The 23,300-nt window shown below is 36.9% G+C and overlaps 1 protein-coding gene across 5 annotated transcripts in view; it reads left to right on the plus strand.

Moving 5' to 3' along the window:
- LOC144281191 (uncharacterized) overlaps positions 1-23,300 on the plus strand; it is a 388,757-nt gene that overhangs the window by 166,936 nt on the left and 198,521 nt on the right. The window contains exon 5 of one of the 5 annotated variants that reach the window (XR_013349697.1): positions 9,842-12,899. The exons of the other annotated variants lie outside the window; for them this stretch is intronic. The gene's annotated coding sequence lies outside the window, so the exon portion shown is untranslated. Of the gene's footprint in view, positions 1-9,841; positions 12,900-23,300 lie in introns of those variants that run through there. 5 annotated transcript variants of the gene reach the window in all.

Raw genomic sequence — 23,300 nt, forward strand, 5'->3', positions numbered from 1 at the left:
TTCCAAAATCTCGTATAATTGGAGTGGTACAGTAGGTCACCTTTCTAGACTGGCTTGTTTCATGGAGCCATATGCCTCTACAGTTCTGGATTTATTTCTTAGTCACTTATTCCCTTTCATCACTGAATAATATTCCACTACACAGATGTGACACCTGTTGAAGAATATCTTGGTTTTTCCAACCTTGATGACTATGAATAAAACTGCTGTAAATATTCACATGCAGATTTTTGTGTGGATGTTAAGTTCTAAATCAGTTTGGGAAATGCCTAGTAGCTTGCTCACTGGAATGTATGGAAAGACTAAGCTTAGCTTTGTGGGAAACTGTCAAATTGCTTTCCAAAGTGCTTACCATGTTCATTCCCATTAGCGCTGAATGAGTGTTCTTATTGCTCTGAATGCTCACCAGAAACTAGTGTTGTCAGTTTTTTGCATTGTGGCCTTCTAATAGTTGTATAGATTTATCTCTTTGTTATTTTAATTTGCATTTCCCTGATAACAAAGGGTATTGGGCATCTTTTCATGTGCTTATTTGCTACAGGTATATCTTCTTTGAGTTGTTTGAGGTTTTTTTTTTTTTTTATAATTGTTGAGTTTTAAGTGTTCTTGATATATTTTGGATACAAGTCTTTTATCAGATAAGTGTTTTGTGAGTATTTCCTTCTAGTTTGTGGCTTTTTAAAAAAAGATTTATTTATTTATTTGAAAGAGAGAGAAAGCTCAAGTGAGTGGGGTGAGGACTAGAGGGAGACGGAGAGAGAGAATCTCAAGCAAACTCCCTGCTGAGTACTTGATCCATGACCTATGAGATCATGACCTGAAGCAAAACCAAGAGTTGGGGCATGCAGGTGCCCCAGTTTGTGGCTTTTGAGTCTCTCAACAATTGTCTTTTGGAGATCAGAACTTTTTAATTTTAATAAAAAGTCATATTCATCTATCTTTTCTTTCATGGATTGTGCTTTTGGTATTATATCTCTTCACCAAACCCAAGGGCTCACAGGTATTCTAATATTATTCTAATATTTTATTATTCTAATATTTTCTAGAAATGTTATAGCCTTGCATTTTTCCATGAAGGTATAAGATTACATCTGAGTCATTTTTTGTGTGAAGTATAAGATGTATGTCTAGATGCTTTTTTTGCCCCTTTGTGATATTAAAAAGTCATTATCCATTTTCCCATTTTTCTCTTGGGTCGTTTTATTCTAAACTGGAAGTTTTGATATACCCTCAGTACCAGTCCTTTACCAGTTACATGTTTTATAAATATTTTTTCCCAGCCCGTGGTCTGTGGCTTGCTTTTAAAATTTGTCTTGGTTTTTTATTGAATGTATACACTAACACAGTGCTATTCACATATACAATTTCAGAATATCATTCACACTCTATACAGAAATTTTAAGACTAACAAAATAATCAGTCTTGTCCTTTATGATTAGATTTTTATCTTGTTTATCAAATTCTTTCCTATTTTGAGGACAAAATTATTTCTATTATCTTCTAAATTTAAAAGTTTTTTTGAATTTACATTTAAAATATTAGTATACATGAAATATATGTTAAAATATGAGCTAGACACAAATTCCATTATTTTCCCCATGTGGATAAGCATTCGTCTGAACAACATTTATTGCCTAGTCTGATTTTCTTGTTGATGTATGTTGTTACCTCTGATGTATACAATGTTCCCTTTCAATGTGTTTTGTTGGTCTTTTACCAATAAACCAAAGTAACCTTTTTTCTTTTTACCTTATATTTATATGGAATAAGTTCAAAAGTTTGAAATGTTAGCAGGGCAAGTTTTAACTTACTCTTCTTCAAATTTGTCCTGGCTCTTCATGGTATTTTAGAATCCCATAATGACTTCTGCTTATCAAACTCCATTAAAAAATGTGTTGGAATTTTTTTTTTTTTAGAATTGCATTGAATCTGTAGATTAGTAAGGGTAGAATTACCATATTTTGGGTTTGGAATATTCCTAACAATAAATATTGTATATTTGCCCATATATTTTGATATTTCTAATGTTCCTTAATAATATTTCTTTTTTCCCTCTGTGAAACTTAGCATGTAATTTGTTAAAACAATTCTTGGGTAACTTATAATGTTTGTAGATATTGTGAATATATCTATGTTTTCTTGTTTAAGTAGGCTCTACTGCAGGGCTTAAACTCACATCCCTGAGATCATGATCTGAGCTGAGATCAAAAGTCAGACACAACTAAATCACCAAGATGCCCTTGAAACTATGTATTTTTTAAAAAGATTTATTTATATATTTGAGAGAGAGAGAGAGAGTGCACAGGCATGGGTGGGGGGAGAGGGAGAATCTTCAGACTCCCTGCTGAGTGTAGAGCCTGACTTGGGGCTTGATCCTATGACCCACGAGATCATGACCTCAGCTGAAACCAAGAGTCAGACACCCAGCCAGTTGAGCCATCCAGGTGCTCCATATCTATGTTTTTTATTGTATTTCTAAATTGTTTCTGACATATAATAAATTTATCAATTTATATTTCTCTTATAACTAGCTAACTTGATTTACTTTTTTAATCAGTTCTAATTCCTTACAGATTTTTTAATGCAATTGTAGTATCAGTCAACAATGACATTTTTTCTTTAATAATCTTTATTTTAAAAATGTATTATAGCATTTGTTAAGACCACCAGTGCAATACTAAATAGAAATGGTAATTTTTCCTTGCAATGCTATTAGTTTTTGGCTTACATAGTTTTATGCTATATTCTTAGGTGCTACATATTAAGGATTGCTATATTCTCTTGGAGAATTGATACCTTATTATTATGTAATGCTCCTCTTTATCCCTGATTTTTTCCTTGCTTCATAGTAGGCTCCATCTGAAATTAATATGCTAACTCCTGCTTTCCTTTGATTAGTGTTAGCATGGTAAAATTTTTCCCCATCCATTTTCTTTTAATCTACATGTGTCTTTATAATTAAAGTGGGTTTCTCATAGACAACATTTGTTAGGTCTTGCGTTTTGATCCTCCCTGACAATCTCTGTCTTTTAATTAATGCATTTAGAATGTTGGCATTCTAAAATGATTACTGACATAGTTAGGTTAGTATCAACTATATTTATTACTGTTTTCTGTTTGTGGTCCTTGCTTTTTTTCCTATTTTTGTCTTCCACTCTTTCTGCCTATTATGTTTTTATTTTAGCATTTTATACAATTCCATTTTCTCTCCTTTCTTAGCTTCTTATATTTCTTTAAATTTTTTTTTAGTGGTTGCCCTAGTTTCCAATATACATTTACAACTAGTCCAAGTCTACTTCTGCTTTCAAATAACACTATATTACTCCATGGGCGAGTGCCTTATAATAACATCATCATCTCAATGCCTCCCTCCTATGGCTTCTGCCATTGCTTGCATTCATTCCACACATATATAAGCATGCTTACATGTGTAAGGTATGTATGAAAGTATGAGATATACATAAAATGCATATATGTACACAGATATATGTTCATGTATAAATACATAAGATATATACATAAGGGTACATGAGTGAATAGATTGTTGCTATTATTACTTGGAACAAATAATATCTGGTAGATTGTATCTGGTAGATTGATTAAGAGAAAGAAAAATAAAAATTGTTATCTTACCTTCATTTTTCCTTCTTTGATACTTTTCCTTTCCTTATGTAGATTCAAGTACCTTATCTATGTTATTTTCCTTCCTTCTAAGATCTTCTTTTAACATTTCTTGTAAGACAAGTCTACTGGAAGCAAGTTCCTTCCATTTTTGTTTGTTTGAGAAAGTCTATTTCTCCTTCACTTTTTAAAAAAGTATTTTATTTTTTTCAGAGATAGAGAGATAGCGAGAGAGCACAAGCAGGAGGGAGAATGTGGAGAGGGAGAAGTGGGCTTTCTGCTGAGTGGGGAGCCCAACATGAGGCTTGATCTCTGGTACCATGACCTGAGGTGCTTAACTGACTGAGCCCCCAAGCGCCCCTCTCCTTCACTTCTGAAAGATAATTGCATAGGATATAGGTTTCTAGGTTGGGAATTTTTTGCTCTCAACATCCCACTCTTCTTTCTTGCATAATTTTTTAAAAGATATTTTATTTACTTTATTATTTGAGGGGAAGAAGAAGAGGGAGAGAGAGAATCTCTAGCAGAGTCCCCACTAAGCACAGAGCCTAACATGGAGCTTGATCTCATGACTCTGAAATAAGGACTGGAGCTAAAACCGAGAGTCAGATGCTTAAGGGGACTGAATCACTCAGGCACTTCGCTTGTGTGGTTTTTGAGGGGAAGTCAGATGTAATTATTCTCTTTGTTCCTCTAAGGTAGGGGTTCTTTGGCTGCTCGTAGCATTTTTTCTTTGATTTTTTTCTTTTCTTTTTAGTTTGAAAATGATATGTCTAGGTATAACTTTTTTTTTTTTTTTTTTCATTTTTCCTGCTTGGCATTCTCTGAGATTCCTGGATATGTAGTTTGGTGCCTGATATTAATTTGTGGGAAATTCTTAGTCATTATGGTTTTAAATATTTCTTCTCCTTTCTTTCCCTTTTTTCTGGTATTTCTATAATGTGTATATGGCACCTTTTGTAGTTGTTCCACAGCCCTTGGATATCCTGGTGTGTGTATGTGTGTGTGTGTGTGTGTGTGTGTGTGTGCTAAGTCTGTTTTCTTTGCTTTTCAGAGTTGGAGGTTTCTATTGATACATTGTCAAGCTCAGAGATCCTGTCCCCCAGTCATGTCTAGTTTAATTATCAGCCCATCAAAGGCATTCTAGAGTATTCTTGATCTTTAGCCTTTTTTGGTTTCTTCCTTAGGATTTCCTTATTTCTATTTACATTGCCCATGCAACCATGCATTCTTGGTTGGGTCTAGTTTATTCAGTAGAGCCCTTAGTATATTAATCACAGTTGTTTTAAATTCACAGTCTGATAATTCCAACATTCCTACCATGTCTGCTTCTGATGCTTGCTCTGTCTCTTTAAATTGTGTTCTTCCCTTTGATATACAATCTATTTATTTTTCTTGATAGTTGGACGTGATGTACTGGGTAGAAAGAACTGATGCTAATGGGCCATAAGTTATGTGGTGGTAAGTAAAATGTAGGGAAAAACCCTGTGATTGGGTGGATCTCAATATTTTAGTGAGCCCGTGCCTCTGGACCATAAACTTCACATGTGTTTCTCAGTTCCCCCTTCCCATTTTTTACACCCCCCCCCCCCCCCCACTGAAATGGGACAGGAAAGGTAGAGCTGACTGGAGTTGACTATTTCTGTTTCCTTGGGTCTCTTAGGCTCTGATAAAACCCCAGCAGATTAGGCTCTGGTTAACTAGTTTCTCCTGAGGGCAGGTTTTGTTCAGAATATTAGAGTGATGTGGTTCCTTTCCTCCCTCCCTTGCTGGAGGCCTGAGGGAATTCTCTTTGATATTTACTGTGAAAACCTGGTTGGGCTCCTGAAGGCAGATCTCATGAAATTTTGAGAGCTTCTGTGACTGTTTCTCCCTGGAGTTCTTCACTCTCAGAGTTGTCTAGGTCGAGTCTCCAGCAATTCATCAATTGTCATTCATACCCTGTAGTTCCTATCTAGGCATTGGTGTTTGCTCCTGAGTCTGTTCTGGTAAGCCTTGACTCCCTTCATTTTCCTGTCTGTCTCTCCAGTCCCGGGGGCTATGGTTTGCCCTGTGTCCTTCCCTCTTCTGTGGATGCAAGAAGTGTTGATTTTTCAATCTGTTTGGCATTTTACTTGTTAGGGTAGAGTGGTGACTTCTGGGCGCATTAAGTATGGAAGCCTCTGAGTTCTATTTTGACCCTGTTAAAAGAGGCTAAATGGTCTGGTCGGAGGAGCATAGACTTAGCTCTGCTTGGATTCCTACTTCAGTACTGATAAGCCTCCTCTTGATTCCTGGTTATGGAGGAGGAGATTGAAGGCCTGAGGGTGGAGGGTGTGGTCATAGTTCTAGTGAGGGGTCCCACTTGGTTTCCTTGGGGAAGAGTAGTGAGTGCTCCACATTTTTGACTGATGGTAAAGGGTGACTGGGAAAGGCTATATTACATCAACCTTGAAGATCTCCTCTTGGTCTCTGATAATTATGGGGTGGAGAAAGTGGAAAGGTTTCGCAGGATATTGACATCTGTGTTAATAAGTGAAATCTGTCAATTTTTTTTTTTGGTTGTTGTGTATTGAAATCAAAGTCATCTAGCCTTATACAAACAAGTTTGAGAGAATTCCTTCTTTTATTATTCTCTGAAAGAGTTTGTGTGAGACAGGGCTTTTGTGTTGCTTGAAAGTTTAGTAAAAGTTTATAAAACTGTATGAGCTGCATGGGTATCATGTTTGTTTGTTTGCTTTTTAAAGATTTTATTTGAAATTAAGAGAGAAATAGCAGAGCAGGAGGGAGGGGCAGAGAGAGAAGCACTGAGCAGGGAGCCTGATGTAGAGCTAGATTCTGGGGCCCTGGGACCATGACCTGAGCTGAAGGCAGACTCTTAACCAACTGAGCCACACATGTGTCCTCATGTTTGGGTTTGTGGGAAGGTGAGGGTATGAAAAGATGGGGGTAGAGAGATTGATTTTTAAACTGTCCACTTAATTTCTTTAATAGATGTTTATCTATTTTGTCTTTGATTAGAACAGTAATTTATTATTTTTTCTATAAAATTGTTCATTGCATCCCAGTTTTCAAATTTAACCACATAAAAGTACTTTTAATATTCTGTAAAGATCAGAAAAAGTCTCCATTGTACCTATAGTTATATTCCCTTTTTAATTTTTATCTCGACTAGTTTGGGGATGGATATGACTATTTTATTAGTCTTTCAAAGAATGTTTTCATTCATTGTTTTTCTCTATTTTACCTTCCTTTTCTATATTACTTCCTTCTCCAACTTTCTTTAGGTTATCTTTTTTTTTTCTTTAGGTTATCTTAAATTGCACATTTAGCATATAGGTTTCAAATCTGTTATTTGCATAAACATGAAATATGTACACATTTGCATAAATATATATACATGTGTACAGACATGTACATCCCTGTTAGTACTGCTTGATCTTTCTCCCACAGATTTTATATGTGATTATTTCAGCCTCTTTTAATTTGCCTCTCATTTCTGATAACTGGGCATTTCTCTTTCTTGTGAGCTCTCAGATATTTTAAGCACTTTTCTGTTGGCAATATTTTATTTGTGGAAAAGGGGGTTTCAGATCAGTCTGCTGTATTGCTGGAATTGAACGACAAATATACCTCTTAGATTTGATGATGATTTTTTTTTGTACTAAGAGGGAAGAAAAATTAGCAGCACAAATAATGAACTTTCTGAAAAATAAGATCTGTTAAGTCAAAGAGGAGAAGTAAATGAATTTATAGGCAGAGATATTTGTAATTTTTTTTTTTTATGATAGTCACAGAGAGAGAGAGGGGCAGAGACACAGGCAGAGGGAGAAGCAGGCTCCATGCACCGGGAGCCCGACATGGGATTTGATCCCGGGTCTCCAGGATTGTGCCCTGGGCCAAAGGCAGGCGCCAAACTGCTGTACCACCCAGGGATCCCTATTTGTAAGTTTTTAAATTAACTTTTAACTTTTTTGTTTTACTTCCAGTGTGGTTAACATACAGTGTTATATTAGTTTCAGGTGTACCACACCTGGTGCTCATCATGATAAGTGTACTATTAATCCCTTCACCTATTTCACCCATCCCTGACCTACCTCCCCCCAGGTGACCATCAGTTTGTTCTCTACATTTAAGAGTATGCTTTTTTTTTCTCTCTTTCTCTTTTTCCTTTGCACATTTGTTTTATTTCTTAAATTCCACATGTGAGTGAAATCATATGGTATTTGTCTTTCTCTGGTTGACTTATTTCATTTAGCATGATACTAACTCCATCCATTTTGTTGCAAATGGCAAGATTTCATTCTTTTTTCATGATGAATAATATTCTATCATACATGTATACCACATCTTTATTCATTCATTTATGACATTTGGGATACTTCCATAATTTGGCTATTGTAATTATTGCTGCAATAGACATAAGGGTACATGTATCCCTTTGAATTGGTTTTTTGAATTTTGATGGTAAATGCCTAGTAGTGTGATTATTGTACTATAGGGTAGTTCTTTTAACGTTTTTTAAAAAAGGTTTTATCTATTCACCTGGCAGATAATGAAAGAGAGAGAGAGAGAGAGAGAGAGAGAGAGAACAAGCAGGTAGAGGAAGAGGGACAAGCAGCCTCCTTGGCAAGCAGAGAGCTCAGCATGGGGCTTAATCTCAGGACCCTGAGATCATGACCCAACCTAAAGGCAGATGCTTAACCAGTTGATCCACTCATGTGCCCCTATTTTTAACTTTTTGAGGAACCTCCATACTGTTTTCCTCAGTGCCTACACCAGTTTGCAATCCTACCAACAGTACAGGAAGGTTCCCCTTTCTCCATATTCTCACCAAAACCTGTTGCTTCTTGTGTTGTTGATTTTAGCAACTCTGACAGGTGTGAGGTGATAACTCATTGTAGTTTTGATTTGTATTTCCCCGATGATGGGTGATGTTGAGCATCTTTTCATGTGTCTTTTGGTCATCTGTATGTCTTCTTTGGAGAAATGCCTGTTCATGTCTTCTGTCCATTTTTAATTGGATTTTTTGGGGGGAGGGTATTGAATTGTACCAGTTAATTAAATTTTTTGAATACTAACACTTTATCAGTTATGTCATTTGCAAATATTTTCTCCCATTTAGTAGATTGCCTTTTTGTTTTGTTGATTGTTTCCATCACTGTGCAGATGCTTTTTATTTTGTTATAGTCCCAAGAAGTTTATTTTTGCTTTTATTTTCCTTGTCTCAGGAGACATATCTAGAAAAATTTTGCTATGTCCAATATCAGAGAAATTACTGCCTGCACTCTCTTCTAGGATTTTTATGGTTTTGGGTCTCACATTTAGTCTTTAATCCATTTTGAATTTATTTCATATATGGCATAAAAAAGTGGTCCAGTTTCATTCTCTTATATACAGCTGTCCAGTTTTCCAACATCATTTGTTGAAGAGATAGTCTTTTTCCCATTGTTATCTTCTCTCTTCCTTTGTCAAAGATTAATTGACCATAGAATTGTGGGCTTATTTATGGATTTTCTAGTCTGTCCCATTGATCTATATGTCTATTTTTGTGCCAGCACCATACTCTTTTGATTATTACAGCTTTGTAATATAACTTGAAGTCTGGGATTTTGATACTTCCAGTTTTATTTTTCTTTTTCAAGATTACCTTGGCTATTTGAGGTCTTTTGTGGTCCCATACAAATTTTAGGATTGCTTGTTCTTGTTCTGTAAAAAATGCTGCTAGAATTTTGATAGTGATTGCACTAAATCTGTAGGTTTCTTTTTCTTTTTAAGATTTTATTTATTTATTCATGATAGTCACACACACAGAGAGAGAGAGAGAGAGAGAGAGAGAGAGAGGCAGAGACACAGGCAGAGGGAGAAGCAGGCTCCATGCAGGGAGCCCGACTTGGGATTCCATCCCGGGTCTCCAGGATTGCGCCCCGGGCCAAAGGCAGGTGCCAAACTGCTGCGCCACCCAGGGATCCCAATCTGTAAGTTTCTTTGGGTAATAGAGACATTTTAACAATATTTGTTCTTCCAATTCATGAGCATGGAATGCCTTTCTATGTTTTCTATCTTCAATTTCTTTCATCAGTGTTTTACAGTTTTCAGAGTACAAGTGTCTTTCACCTCTTTGGTTAAATTTATTCCTAGGTATTTTATTATTTTTGGTGCAATTGTAAGTGGGATTATTTTGACATTTATAAAATTTTATTTTATTTTATTCTGAAGATTTTATTTATATATTTGACAGAGAGATAGAGGGAGCCAGAGAGCTCATGCAGGGGAAATGGCAGAGAGCAAGGGAGAAGCAGACTATCCGCTGAGCAGGGAGCCAGGATCCTGGGATCATGACCTGAGCTGGAAGCAGACAATCGATCAACTGAGCCTCCTGGGTACCTGATATTTATAAGTTTTTAAAATGATAATTCTAAAGCATAAGTCAAGTTGATGGTAGCATTTCAGTTTTTTCAACTATAAACTGGGAATGAGTGAGTCTGTACTACTTCATAGTCTTAGAGTTAAATGAGAATCCTGGAGGAAACACTTTAAAATGTAGGCACAGTGTTTCATCACGGCATATGAAAGTTCAGTTTCCAAGGGCTTAGAGTCTGATATAATGGGATGTATGTGGATGTGTTATGTAGACCAAACAATCCTAAATACACATTGCTGATTTTTATTTGTAAGTACCTATTTATAAGAAGAGCTATATAAATATTTTAGACTTTTATGGTCTAACCAAATTAGTATTTTCTAACATGTGGTGAGCACATTAAATATTCAATTAGGTGACCTCAAATGGGAGCACTCAGGATGCATTCGGGTTGAAGGGAAGGAAGAATTTAGTGTGTGAAGCATCTATAAAGTTTCCATCTTATTTTCTCTCTTTAAGTATTACCTCAAGGTACCATCTTTTCAAGACTCCACCACATCTTTCTCTGTAGTTGCTTTTTGTTATTAGATTTATTTTAAAAGAGATATCACATCATTGTTTTCTTGGAAGTAGGCGGTGTATAACTGATTCATTAAAGTATCAAAAACCCCTACATGTATACGTAGGATAATGGCATATAGACTTTTCAATTTCTCTTCTTGAATAGAGAAATGTGTCACTAGCTATTAAGAGTTTTAACCAATTTCTAAACCATAGTTGTCTTTGTTTCTTGAGTTCAAAGTTCTAGTGAGAAAATATCTTAAAACTGAATTCCTTTCATATGGATAATATAAGCTAGGATAGTTAATTAGTCCCTTTTGATGCTTAAAAATTATTATATCCAGAATCAGATGTGTACTTATAATTTCTGTATATGTGGATATTACCATTTCCAAAATAGTAACACTGGTTACTTATTTTCTTGATAGTAACTCACAAATAATTTTCTATTTTTTCTCTTCTGTTCCTACATTTGGGTCCAATTTATTAAGTACTTTAGATTACATTTCTTATGGTGTCATAGCCTTTATTATAAGGCATAAGAAGTACATATTTACATCAGGCTAACTATTCATGCATTCATTTATTTACTAGTAAACAAATAAGGGTAGAAAAATTGTTATCCTTCGAGTTTTGCCCGTAATCTATATCCTACATGAAGACTATAGTAGTCATTTTGGCTTACAGAAGTCTCTCTTCCTGAAGTATCTTCTTAGGCACTGAGCACACCTGCCTTATGCCCTCTCCTGTATGACTAGGTAATTTCCACATACATGTATTGTGTCCCATGTAGACCTGTGAAAAGGAAGCTTGAGAATTTTAGGCTGATACCTCTCTGAGAGGCTTAAAATAGAAAATACTTGGAAGTGTAGATCAGCAGGGTCTCCTTGCTATCTCTGAGACTTGGACACTATCATCCTGACCCTTTTCCCACAGTCCCAAGTACCTTGGAGTACAGTGGCTTCTCCATGAGTGTTTGCACATTCTCAAGCCTTATGTTTCTACAAACAAGCTGTCACTCCAAATCTAAATTCTCTTTTTCCACACTTTATCTTGGCTTTAGTTTTTTTTTTTTTTTAATGTCCTCTTAGTATTCAACCAAACAAGGGGACCCCCCCCAATCCTTTCTGCCTGATAATATTCCCTAAATCTTGTCACCTCTCTGCCTTCTGCACTGGCCCCTCTACCTGACATATGATTCAAAAGGCTTGCAATCAGATATGGTAATATTCTTGACAGTAGTTTATAACAAATTCAGAGCCATTTTCATAAATCATGTGGTTTATTGACCCTGTCGTAAAAGCCAAAGGCATGGTATCATAACACATCTTGGTGAAAGGTGTTCTGCTGTGGCTAAGGGAATTGGTTCAAAAAGTCCTCTGGTTACAACAAAGAAGGTGAAAATGGATTCAGAATTAGTACTGCTGAGACACTATTCTCAGACAGAAGCTGTTGTGCACTGGAACCTCATTCCATTTACTAGATGATATGCTTAAACCTGAAAACTGTGTCTAACTTGTATCTTATTTCACAGTTTAAATTCTTGGGATTTTAAATGATTCAGCCCAACATGGTCAGTTTTGGATGCTGGGATTCTGAAGACAGTGTAATATTGATGTGACAGTTTTTTCGTTGGAAGTTCTAATAGCTAAACTTGTAAAAAAGCCCAACCCTGTTATAACACTGATATCCCTTGGGGTTCCTGAACAATGAACACATACAACAGGGCAAATCAGTTGGTGGGATCCATCCTCTCAGCCCTATCTGTGTGGCCTACCAGTGGAGGAGTCCCATCGTGCATAGCTCAAGGCTGAGCTCAAGAGCTCAAGTCAGCGTGTTCAGCTAGCTCGGTGGGCTTGCTTGGAGCCTCGCAGGCTGGGAGCCCCTGATGGGAGCAGACTGCCTCAGCGCTTACACAGCTGTCACGCTCCTCATGTTCTTGGGCTGCCCCATCACATGTGTGGCTTCAAAACGCTCAAACCTCAGGCCTCAAATAATCTTTTGTTCCGCTTTTCTGCTTTGTATGTTTGACTCAGTAGCTTTGTTTATTTTCTTAAAATATTTCCTTTTTGGTTTGTGTTTCTTGGCATGGGCCAGCTATGGTTTTTCTAAATGCAATCTTCTCCTGACCCCCTTGCCATTCATAATGCCACACCCCTAGAAGACTGCAAGCTGTTAGAGTGCTTTCCAATTCCTGAGGCTTAGAAGGGCTCTCAGGACCATGGTGCCACCTCCTCTTGCCCTGAAGGGTGAGTGCTCATATAGGACACTGCTGGATAGGGCCCGTGTCAGTCTTACTTATGGTTCAAGGGATGTACCCAAGCCAAAGAATCCCATATGCTCATCTTCCAATAAAGTGTTTTTACCATTGATATCAGCAGGACTGGTTTTCTGAAATTCAAGTTTCTTGATCTCATCTTTGGGGTTCTACAACTAGGGAAGCCTTTAAAAGGAAGCCAGGCAGAAGGATAAGTACTTCGCTGCAGCCCCAACAAAGCCTCAGGCTTTCTTTATACAGATCTACCAACTTTTTTTTCCCCCTGAAGAAAGACATAAAACCATCTCCCTAAAATTGTCAGCATTCCAAAGCAACTAGTCCTGCGGGTTTCCTGCATGCTAATGGCCATTGCCCTTCCCTGGAGCTGAGCTCCAGGCTGGAAGCTCTTGGCTCTCTGAGCATCCCCTTCAAAGAGGAAAATACCAGCACCTCCTGAACCAACAATGAGACATGTTTGACTAGTGGTGATGAAATGCCTTCTACAAACACTCCCTACCTTACCAACCGCCCCTTTCCAGGCCTGATTCACAACTGAAATATTTGTGTCACCCAAGTTCAAGTAGATGAAACCAAACCCTTTGGTGTTGGCAGTTCTCAAGTGCCATAGAAAGCAGCATGAACTTCATGGGCAAGGGAGGTAATTAAATAAAGCCAAAGCAAGCTACTGGTCTCCAGCAGGCCTGCCAGAACTATAAATGAGAGCTGGCCTGGGCCTTTCTGGGTCAGATCAATGGTGCATGCTGGGAATCCATATTGCCCAGTGAATTCCCCCCAGAAGTTCCTGGCCCTACCCAGCCAGTATACATACTTGCAGCACAAGAAGGGATAAGACTTTCACTGCTTAATGTGTTCTACAATCGGCATAGTTTGAAATCCCATTAGCTTAGGACCTTCTCCTCCAGATTTTGGGACCCCTAATTGAAGTGTACTTTGACACTCTTGTATGAGGACAGGGTATTTTACATACATTTCAGAAAAAGAAAGACTGTGGGGGGTACTATTCTAATTACTTCCTTGGAAAAAGAAGAAACAGGATAATATTGAAAAACACTGTAAGTAGCAAATTTGTCTACATATAATTGAAAGGATTTTTCGGCAGCAGAAGTGCCAATAAAAATCAGTGCTCCCACTCATGAGCAGACACTGAACCCAAGCTTCTCTGTGAGCGGATTTTCTTGGGACTGCCTAGTCTTTGGAAAATACTATCCTGGAAGTCATGGTCAAAACTCCAGAGATAGATGTAAGAGGAATTATGGTCCTTTCCCACAGAAACTTAGATTTTATTTCCCCTTAATTCTACGTTTAATATAATTATCACCTTTGTAGGAGAGTCTAAAAAATTAACTTATGATGTATCAATAGTACATTGTTTTTATTATGATGGTACTGAATGTAGTTGAAAGTGTATGCATTGGGTTGTTATTCTACTGTGGATTTTGTACAACATATACACTATTGGGTGGAAATAAGTAGATTGGGATTTTCCAAGCGAATGTCTCACTGAACACGAGTTTCAGGATTTTATTTTATTTTTTATTTATTTATTTTTTTAAAGATTTTATTTATTTATTCACGAGAGATACAGAGAGAGCGAGAGGCAGAGACATAGGCAGAGGGAGAAGCAGGCTCCATGCAGGGAGCCTGATGTGGGACTCGATCCTGGGACTCCAGAATCACATCCTGGGCCAAAGGCAGGCACTAAACCACTGAGCCACCCAGGGATCTCTGAGTTTCAAGATTTTAATTAGGGTGATATGAAACAAAAATTTGTTATGTACGGAAATTAATTTTCATGACAACTGATGACATAAATTTGAAAAGTTGTGTTGTTTTTTGTTTTGTTTTTTTTGTTTTGTTTTGTTTTTTACTTTGGAATCTTTAGTAACTGACTATACACTGTGAATCTCCAAGTGTGCTGCATTTCCCAAATTTATTTTGAAAATTTATTTTGAAATTTATTTCACTTTGTTGAATTCTAGAAAAAGAAAGGAAATTTTCTTTTTCTAGAACTCATAACATCTCATGAAATACTGAGCTTTGGAACACAGTTCAGTAACCATTGGGTTAGGCAGTATTTCCTGTGACATAAACTAATGCAGCCAGTGTAGCTTAGATAAGAAAGTGCTAGAAGATCCATAGAAGCAACCTATGTTGTTTTAGCAGTAGTCTTCATGGCCATTAAGTTCTGTTTTAAAAACAGCACCTGAAGAGAATTCAACTTTATATGGACTATCTAAAGAAGAAGCAAGCAAACAATCTGGCTACTGCTTTCTTAGGCTTAATGCTGCTCAGGTGTGGTACTTATCACAGTATGCTTGGATTGGAAATTCTTGTATGGTCAACCTGGGAGGCTGATCACCTGATCACAGAATATAAAGTTACATTTGTAAGAAAATCTGCTCTGAATCATAAAGGGCTAGCTGTCCATTTCATGGAGAAATGATGTAAGATGGCACTGCCTATAATGAAAACTGTCCTATGTCATAGATGTTTCAGCCATCATGCCCTCATTCAAACATTGCATTCCTTATCTATGTTGGTCTGAATCAGTGAGGTGAACCTGTCCCCAGAGCTGTGACATGAATATAGTGTGAAGAGAAAACCCTTCCCTCTTAAGCATTTCAGTCTGTTTTGCAGCTTGGGTCACACCTCCTCATATTACTGCTAAATTAGTCAAGCTGCTGGCATGAGTTTGCTACTCAGAGCAAGGCAACTTATCCTTTGTTGAGTTGAGGGGCAGCCTCCGGACTCCTTTTAATCTTATTGTTTTAATTCAATTTAATCTGCCCAGTAAATATTTTTCTTCAGCTGCTGAAATGTGTAAATCAACTAAGTAGTTCTTAATCTATGTATACAGTTAAAAGAGCTCATGCTGACCAATGCTATGGGACTTGATATAAATTTTCTTTTGCCAGGCAATCACTACAGTTACCCAGAAGGGAAAGAGATTCATGTGATAGCAATGATAGAAACGATACCTCACCTTAGTGGCAACTACCATGCATTGAGTGTTTGCTAAGTTCTTGTAGCATTTCATTATCTTCGTTACACTTGGCAAGGTAGGCATTGCAATTCTCATTTCACAGAATAGTTAAGTGAGGTACAGAGAGCTTGAGTGAGGTGTCCAAGACCTCCCACCCAACAGTTGGTGAAGGGGGCATTCAAATCCAAGGATGGTTGATGCCAATATCTTTTCTCTTGCTATTACACTACCAGCTTTCTGCCTCTATAAAACAGACTTGCATAATTTTAACCTTCTCAGTTCTATCACTAGAGATCCTCGATTTGACTCATGGATTTGGCTAGGAAGTTTTTAATGTTTAAAATTAAAAATTAAAAAAAAAAATTAAAAATTTTTTTTATTGCCAAAGTATCTCAAGGTCATGATCCAATTGGATCTTTCAAATTTCCTCAAAAATTCCCCTGGGGACATGGGAGAAGGTGAAAACTCACACCTCCACCAACATTTAGGACTAACATCCACACTTTATCCAGAACTGGGAGTCACTTGCACAACTGCCAGACCATGAGTCTGTCTGGAAAAACAGTCTGAGGCTTGCTCATGTGGTATTGCTAAGAACAGTGAAAACCTGCTCTCCCTGGAGCAAGGAGAAGTATTGTTTCTTTCTTGCACGACCAGTCAATTCAGAATTATCAAATCTTTGGTAAGACTCAAGGCCCCTGGTCCCTGGGTAGCGCAGCGGTTTGGCGCCTGCCTTTGGCCCAGGGCGCGATCCCGGAGACCTGGGATCGAATCCCACGTCGGGCTCCCGGTGCATGGAGCCTGCTTCTCCCTCTGCCTGTGTCTCTGCCTCTCTCTCTCTCTGTGACTATCATAAATAAATTAAAAAAAAAAAAAAAGACTCAAGGCCCCTGGGGATCCCTGGGTGGCTCAGTGGTTTAGCACCTGCCTTTGGCCCAGGGTGCAATCCTGGAGACCCGGGATTGAATTCCACGTCGGGCTCCCGGTGCATGGAGACTGCTTCTCCGTCTGCCTCTCTCTCTCTCACTGTGTGCCTATCATAAATAAATTAAAAAAAAAAAAAAAAGACTCAAAGCCCCTCTGCTCTACAGGGATTAGTGTTGGAGGTAACCAGGATGCTATGGGTGGGACTGTGGCATGGGTGAGCATGGACATGGTTATGGGGGAAAGATGGGGGAGGAGAAGGCTAAGTAAAAGCATGTTAAACATTTTACACGTCGAGAGTCAATGATGACAGTTATAATAATAATTGCAATTTATTGACTATACACCTAAAATGAATCCTTTCCCAAAACATGCTTGTAAATTGGTATGACTCAGAGCTTAGAAAACTTAGCAAAATAGTATATATACATATATTTTATTGGCAGTTCAGAGGATTGATTTGAGGTCAGAAAGAATTGAGTTGGAATCTCATTCTGATTCTTACTAGTTATGTGACCTTAAAAAGTCATTTACCTTATATGAACCTCAGTTTACTGAGCTATTAAAATAAGAATGACAATACTTATTTTGGAGGTAAACTGTGAAAATTAAATCAGGTATTACACACAATAGGCGTGGGCTGACACATGGCTGGTATTGGGAATTGGTAGCAATAGTAGCATTTGAGGCCCCATTCCTGTATTACTGCTGCACCATGAAACAGTCCTGCAAAGTCAGTAGAAGACATGGAGACATTCCATAGCCACCAGCGACTGGGACTGGATTTACACTGAGATCTGATGACTCTTCCAGTTAATGTTCTTTCAATGATACCAAAACATGGAGATGTTTTGTCTTGAGGTCATTAGACCTATAGATGTATGTTTAAGAATATTTTCAAAAATCTTAAAAACAATCATTAAAAGAATTAAAAGCAAATGCATACCTACTAAAGTGCTGGACAAAGTAAGAGCAAAAGACCTCAAAGTTGAAAAATAAAAGAAATATGTAAATGACATACACAAAGCACAAAGAATGGCGACAGGAAGATAATGCAAATGAATTTTGAAAATAGAGACAGATGGTTTAACCATCCTTATTGAAAGACTCAACCTTCTTTGGGGAATAAAAATAAATTATTACAATAAATGTCTACTCTTTATAAGGCAGGGGCTTGAAACATAATATAGAAAAGATCAGAATAGTAATAGGAGCATATATTTGTCTGGTAAATGCAAAGATAATGAGCAGAGAGAGTTGGAGGTCGGTTTTGGGTCTACTTGGTTCCTCTAAGAATAGTTTCCCAGAATCATCATCTCTCTGTTTCCAGATTAGAGTAGGACAAATGGAATCCACTTGAAATTTGCAAGGCAGACTAAGTCATTACTCTCTGAAGGTCCTTGTGGTTACAGAGTAGGGCAGATGTAGAGGATTCCAGCTCATACTCACCTCTCACCCCATTCACTCATTTTTCGTGACTTCTGGCCAGTTGCCTCTCCAGGCCCGTCAGCAGAAGCTTGGTGGGAGACCTGCACAAGATGTAGTTAAGCAGAGGATCTAGTTTTACATGCATTTTTCACCCACAACCCTGCACGGCTCCACCCAGGCAGCTCCATGTCACTGGCCTCCCAGATTTTCTCACAAGCTACAATTCTGCCGCAGAGGCCAGAGCTTCTGGAGAACTGGTTAATGGTTTTCTCCGCTCCTCCATTCCTCCTTCAGGCCCCTACTTCCCCAGCTTCTTCCATAATTGTATAAAGTCTTATTCCTATTAAATTCTTGATTTCATAATATTCAGAGAGGTTCTGCTTCCTGATTGAACCCTGAAAAACAGAGAGAGGAATATCAATTTTAGACAAAGTATAATTTCAGCAAAAGTATTGACTGGGCAGGTATGTGTTCTATGCCTGGATCTTGATTTATAAAGGAGGCTGAATGACCCCATGGAGAGTTCAATGCCATTGAAAGAAAAGTTTAATGTCACTCCTGGTTCCCCCTAGAAATGAGAGGCCTGGCCGGACATGCAGGCCATAGGATGAATACCAGATCATAGGAACAAATGATAGATTTAGGCCAGAGCCTTTAATGTGGGGAAGGTGAGACAGGCAGGGTAAACAGTTTAGGATTGGCTAGTTTGAATGATTCTGGCAGGTTCTAAACTACAGGGATGATCCCTAGTTGCCTGGTACCTGGCCTGGGATAACTGAAATAGAGAAATATTGTTTCCTGTAGTAAATAGGCCAGATGAGGAAGTATGGTTTGGGATTGGTTAGTTTATGTATCAAAAGTGTGTTCCTAAAGATGTGATGTGTGTGTATATAATATGGACTGTAGTATATGCATATTCATTTATCATATATTAATATAAAACTATATTATATAATATATACCACATTTTATATATATTATATAATATGGAATATGTGTTTTATATATGCATATAAAATATGAAATATTATTCAACCAGGAAAAAGAAGGAAATCCTGTCATTTGTGACAACATGGATGAACCTTGGAGGACATTGTGCTACTTGAAAAACCGCAGGGGCTGACAGGTACAGAAACAGGGAGAAAGGGGTTGGTAAAGGTGTGCAAACTTTCAGCTATAAGATGAATAAAGTCTGAGGATCTAATGGAAAACATGGTGATTATAACTGATAATGTTGTATTGCATAATTGAAATTTGCTAAGAGTGTAGGATTTAGATGTTTTTGCTAAAAAAGAAAGTAAAGATGAGGTGATGGATGTATTAATAAACTAGGTGGGGGACTCTTCATGATGTATACATATTTCAAATCATCAGAGTGTACACTTCAAATATCTTACAACTTTAGGTGTCAGTTATATGTCAACAAAGCTAAAATTAAAAAATAATTATAAAAAGTCATGTTCCTATATGAATCCTTTGCTACCAATAAGAATTAGTTGACCCTTAGAAGGGGCAGTCTTTTCTAGCCAGAAAGGTTTTTTTTTTCTTTAAGATGTGAAAACATCACAATACACAGAAAATTTAGAAAACATGACTAATACAATATTATCCTTAAAAAGAGCTAGAGCTAGAATCCATAATATATGTAGTAACAGTTGTTAATCTTTATTCATTGAATATCACAATATTGGGTATATAAAGGGAAATCAGTTAGAAATACAAGTAAAAATGCCAGAGGTCACTTAATAATTACAAACTCAATCATAAAGAAAATCACAATAAATTCCAAAACATACAAAAGAAATTTTATTGAAGCAATTCTCAGAGCAATGAAACTGTAATTATTTTTGTCTATCATTCCATAATTGAAAAGAACTTCTTTTCCATGAAAACAAAAATAAAATATTTCATAGATAATAATTTATTCCAAAATAATTTTGGAAAATAAACGATTTTAGAATTATATTACCAAAATCTATACTCAGGGACAAATACATAGGTTTAATTTTTATTATTAATCAAAATAATAATAAAATTTAATAAATTTAATATTTGAGCTTAATAATTTAAATATATGATAATTAAATAAAACAAATCTGACTAAATTGGGAGATAATATTTTAAAAAATTACATAAAAGAATAAGCAGGCAAAAATACTAAGAAAAATAGAGTAATAAGGGAAAATTTCTCATCATGGAAATTGACTTGTTAAAGGTTATTACATTTTCGATCATAATTGTTATTAAAATTACTCTTCAACAACTTTTATGAGAATATATTTCTTCATATATTTGCCAAATAGGTATTCTGAAACATTTAGTGTTGGCTAAATTGATAGATTGTGTCTTGTAATTTTTAATTTGCATTCCAGTACTTATAAATGAAGTTGAACAGTTTCAGAAGTTTGTCATTTAAATTTCTTTCCCTGTAAACTTTTGTCATAATTCTTGCTTAATTTTTATTGTATTTTTTATTTATTTTCATTTATTACAGTTCTCTGTATTAGTTCTTAATCATATAGGTGTAAGTAATTGTTCCCATTTCTCATTTGTCTTTTGATGTTCTCACAAATGTTTTCTAATTTATATGCATGAGATTTTTCTTTTGCAACTTGGTTTTTAATAGTAGAAACCAGAAAAGTACTTTTTAAATATGAGTATTAGGGTCATCTTGCTTTCTTCACAAAAATCTTGTTGGAGGTAGTAAGGGATTTTATTGAATTAATAGATTTACAGGGAATTGATGTATTTTGAGTTTTCTTGTCCTTGGACACAGTATTATTCATTACTTATGTTTTTTAAGATTTTATTTATTTATTCATGAGAGACACAGGGAGAGAGAGGCAGAGACACAGGCAGAGGGAGAAGCAAGCTCCATGCAGGGAACCCGATGTGGGACTCCATCCCGGGTCTCCAGGATCAGGCCCTGGGCTGAAGACAGTACTAAACCACTGAGCCACCCAGGCTGCCCTATTTCTTATTTCTTAATACCTGTAATTCCTCATGTGACTTGTCCTTTTAATCATGGAGTGTTTAAAATAGCTTTTTAAACTTATTCCAAACTTATGAGACTGTGTGAGGTACATTTTATCATTTCTAATTTTATTGAATTTCAGAGAATTTCAGGTCTATGTTTTAGAAATTATTTGATATCCGTTAGAATTTCTTTGTTTTTTAAAGAGTTTTATTTATTCATGAGAGACCAGAGAGAGAGACAGAGACATAGGCAGAGGGAGAAGCGGACTCCCTGTAAGGAGCCTGATGCAGGACTTGTTCCCAGTACCCTGAGATCACAACCTGAGCCAAAGGCAGACACTCAACCACTGAGCCACCAGGCACCCCTGTTAGGATTTCTTTATGGACTGATCCTGTATTGGTTTTCTATTGCAGCATAAAGGATCATCACACATTTACATGAAACCCATGTATTAGCCCATGGCTCTGTAGGTGAGAAATCTGGCAGAAAGTGGCTGGGTTGTTTGCTCAGTCTCTCACAATGCTGAAATCACCATGTCCCTTGAGTGGAGTTTGTGTCTGGAGACACTGGGGAAGAATCTGCTTCCAAGGTCATTCTCGCTATTGGTGGAAACCAGTTCCTTTTTGGGTAGGACTGAGGGTCCTGTTTCTTTGCTGGTTCTCAGCCAAGGGACTGATCTCAGTTTCTAGAGGTCACCTGTATTCCAAGACTCATTATTCACTCCATCCTTAAAAACCAGTAATGAAAATTTCCTCTTGGATTAAGTCCTCCTCATGCTGTGAATCTCTGACATCCTCTGTCTCTGATCTTTAGACCCAAATTTAAAGGACTCATGAAATTAGGTTAAGCTTAACTGGATAACTTTCCTATCTTAAAGTCAGCTGATTTGGGGCCTTTCTTACATCTATAAAAACTGTTTTTTCCCTTTTGAAGTAGGCTCCATACCCAGTGTGGAGCAGTGTGAGGCTTGAACTCATGATGGTGAGACCAAGACCTGAGCTGAGATCAAGAGTCATATGAGTAACTGAGAGAGCCACCCAGGTGCCCCCACTTATAAAAACTTCTAAGGCAGTATCTAGCTCAGTGTTTGATGAATAACTGGGAAAATGTGTGTATACCAGATGCTAGGCTTTGGGTGCTATCTTTAAAAATATGGGCTTGACACTTGATGGGATGAGCACTGGGTGTTATACCAAATGTTGGCAAATCAAACTTCAATAAAAACCAAAAAAATATGTGTTTGATATATTATTATTTGGTGTGTTCAGTATTCTGTAGATCTGTATTTGATTTGATTACACTTACTAATCATGCTCTTCAGATCTTTTATATCTTCATTACTAATTGTACAGGTTTGAATGCATCTAGATCTGTGTTTATGTTGATGTCTTAATATTTGCAGAAGTAGTGAAGCAGTGTAATTAGTGAAATTTAGGACTTGGGAAAGCTTAAATGTTGTTTAAAGTGTTGTTTAAAACCTCATTATCCATGAGATGGAAAAACATTGTTTTTTCCTCTATTGATTTTTTTTTTTTTTCTGACTCAGTCTCTAAGGACTTAGTGGGAGTAAACTCCTTTCTATTCTGCAGACACACCAAGTTACCCAAGCCTCTTTGGTTTTCTGATATCTTCCTATTGGCATAGGAAGCTTGCTGTCTCACCAACTCCATCCTCTACTTCAAAAACTCTAGAACACTCTTTAAGATACTCTTTAGTTATCTCTATGTAATACCTGACCTCCAAGACAGTATTATCTTATAGTTCTCTCATTTATTGTGGTTAATGCTTCATTCATTAAATATTTCTATAATAGGTTCTCCCTGTATTACTTATCTCTTTATACGTATGTGTATGTGTAAATCTTTAATTATTTCTGCCTTCTTCTTTAGGTTATACTGTGATACCCACAGTTGGACTTGAAGCTTGGGGAGGGACATGTGTTTTAGTATTCAGAACATTTCCTGGTCTATAGTACTGCTCAAATATTTGTTGAATGTAGAAATGGATGAAGGATAAACATTTATTAAGTGCCTCTAGGAGGCAAAGCTTTCATTCAATTATCCTTAAAGTGTCAAGTTTATATCTCCATTTTCCTTACTGGTCTATGGAATCTCTCAACTGATACAGTCATGGTGGTCTACAATATTACCATCTCTTATCTGGTAACAGCCTCCCTAGTGCTTTT

Source organism: Canis aureus, chromosome 12 (assembly GCF_053574225.1).
Source record: "Canis aureus isolate CA01 chromosome 12, VMU_Caureus_v.1.0, whole genome shotgun sequence".
Classification (NCBI taxonomy): domain Eukaryota; kingdom Metazoa; phylum Chordata; class Mammalia; order Carnivora; family Canidae; genus Canis; species Canis aureus.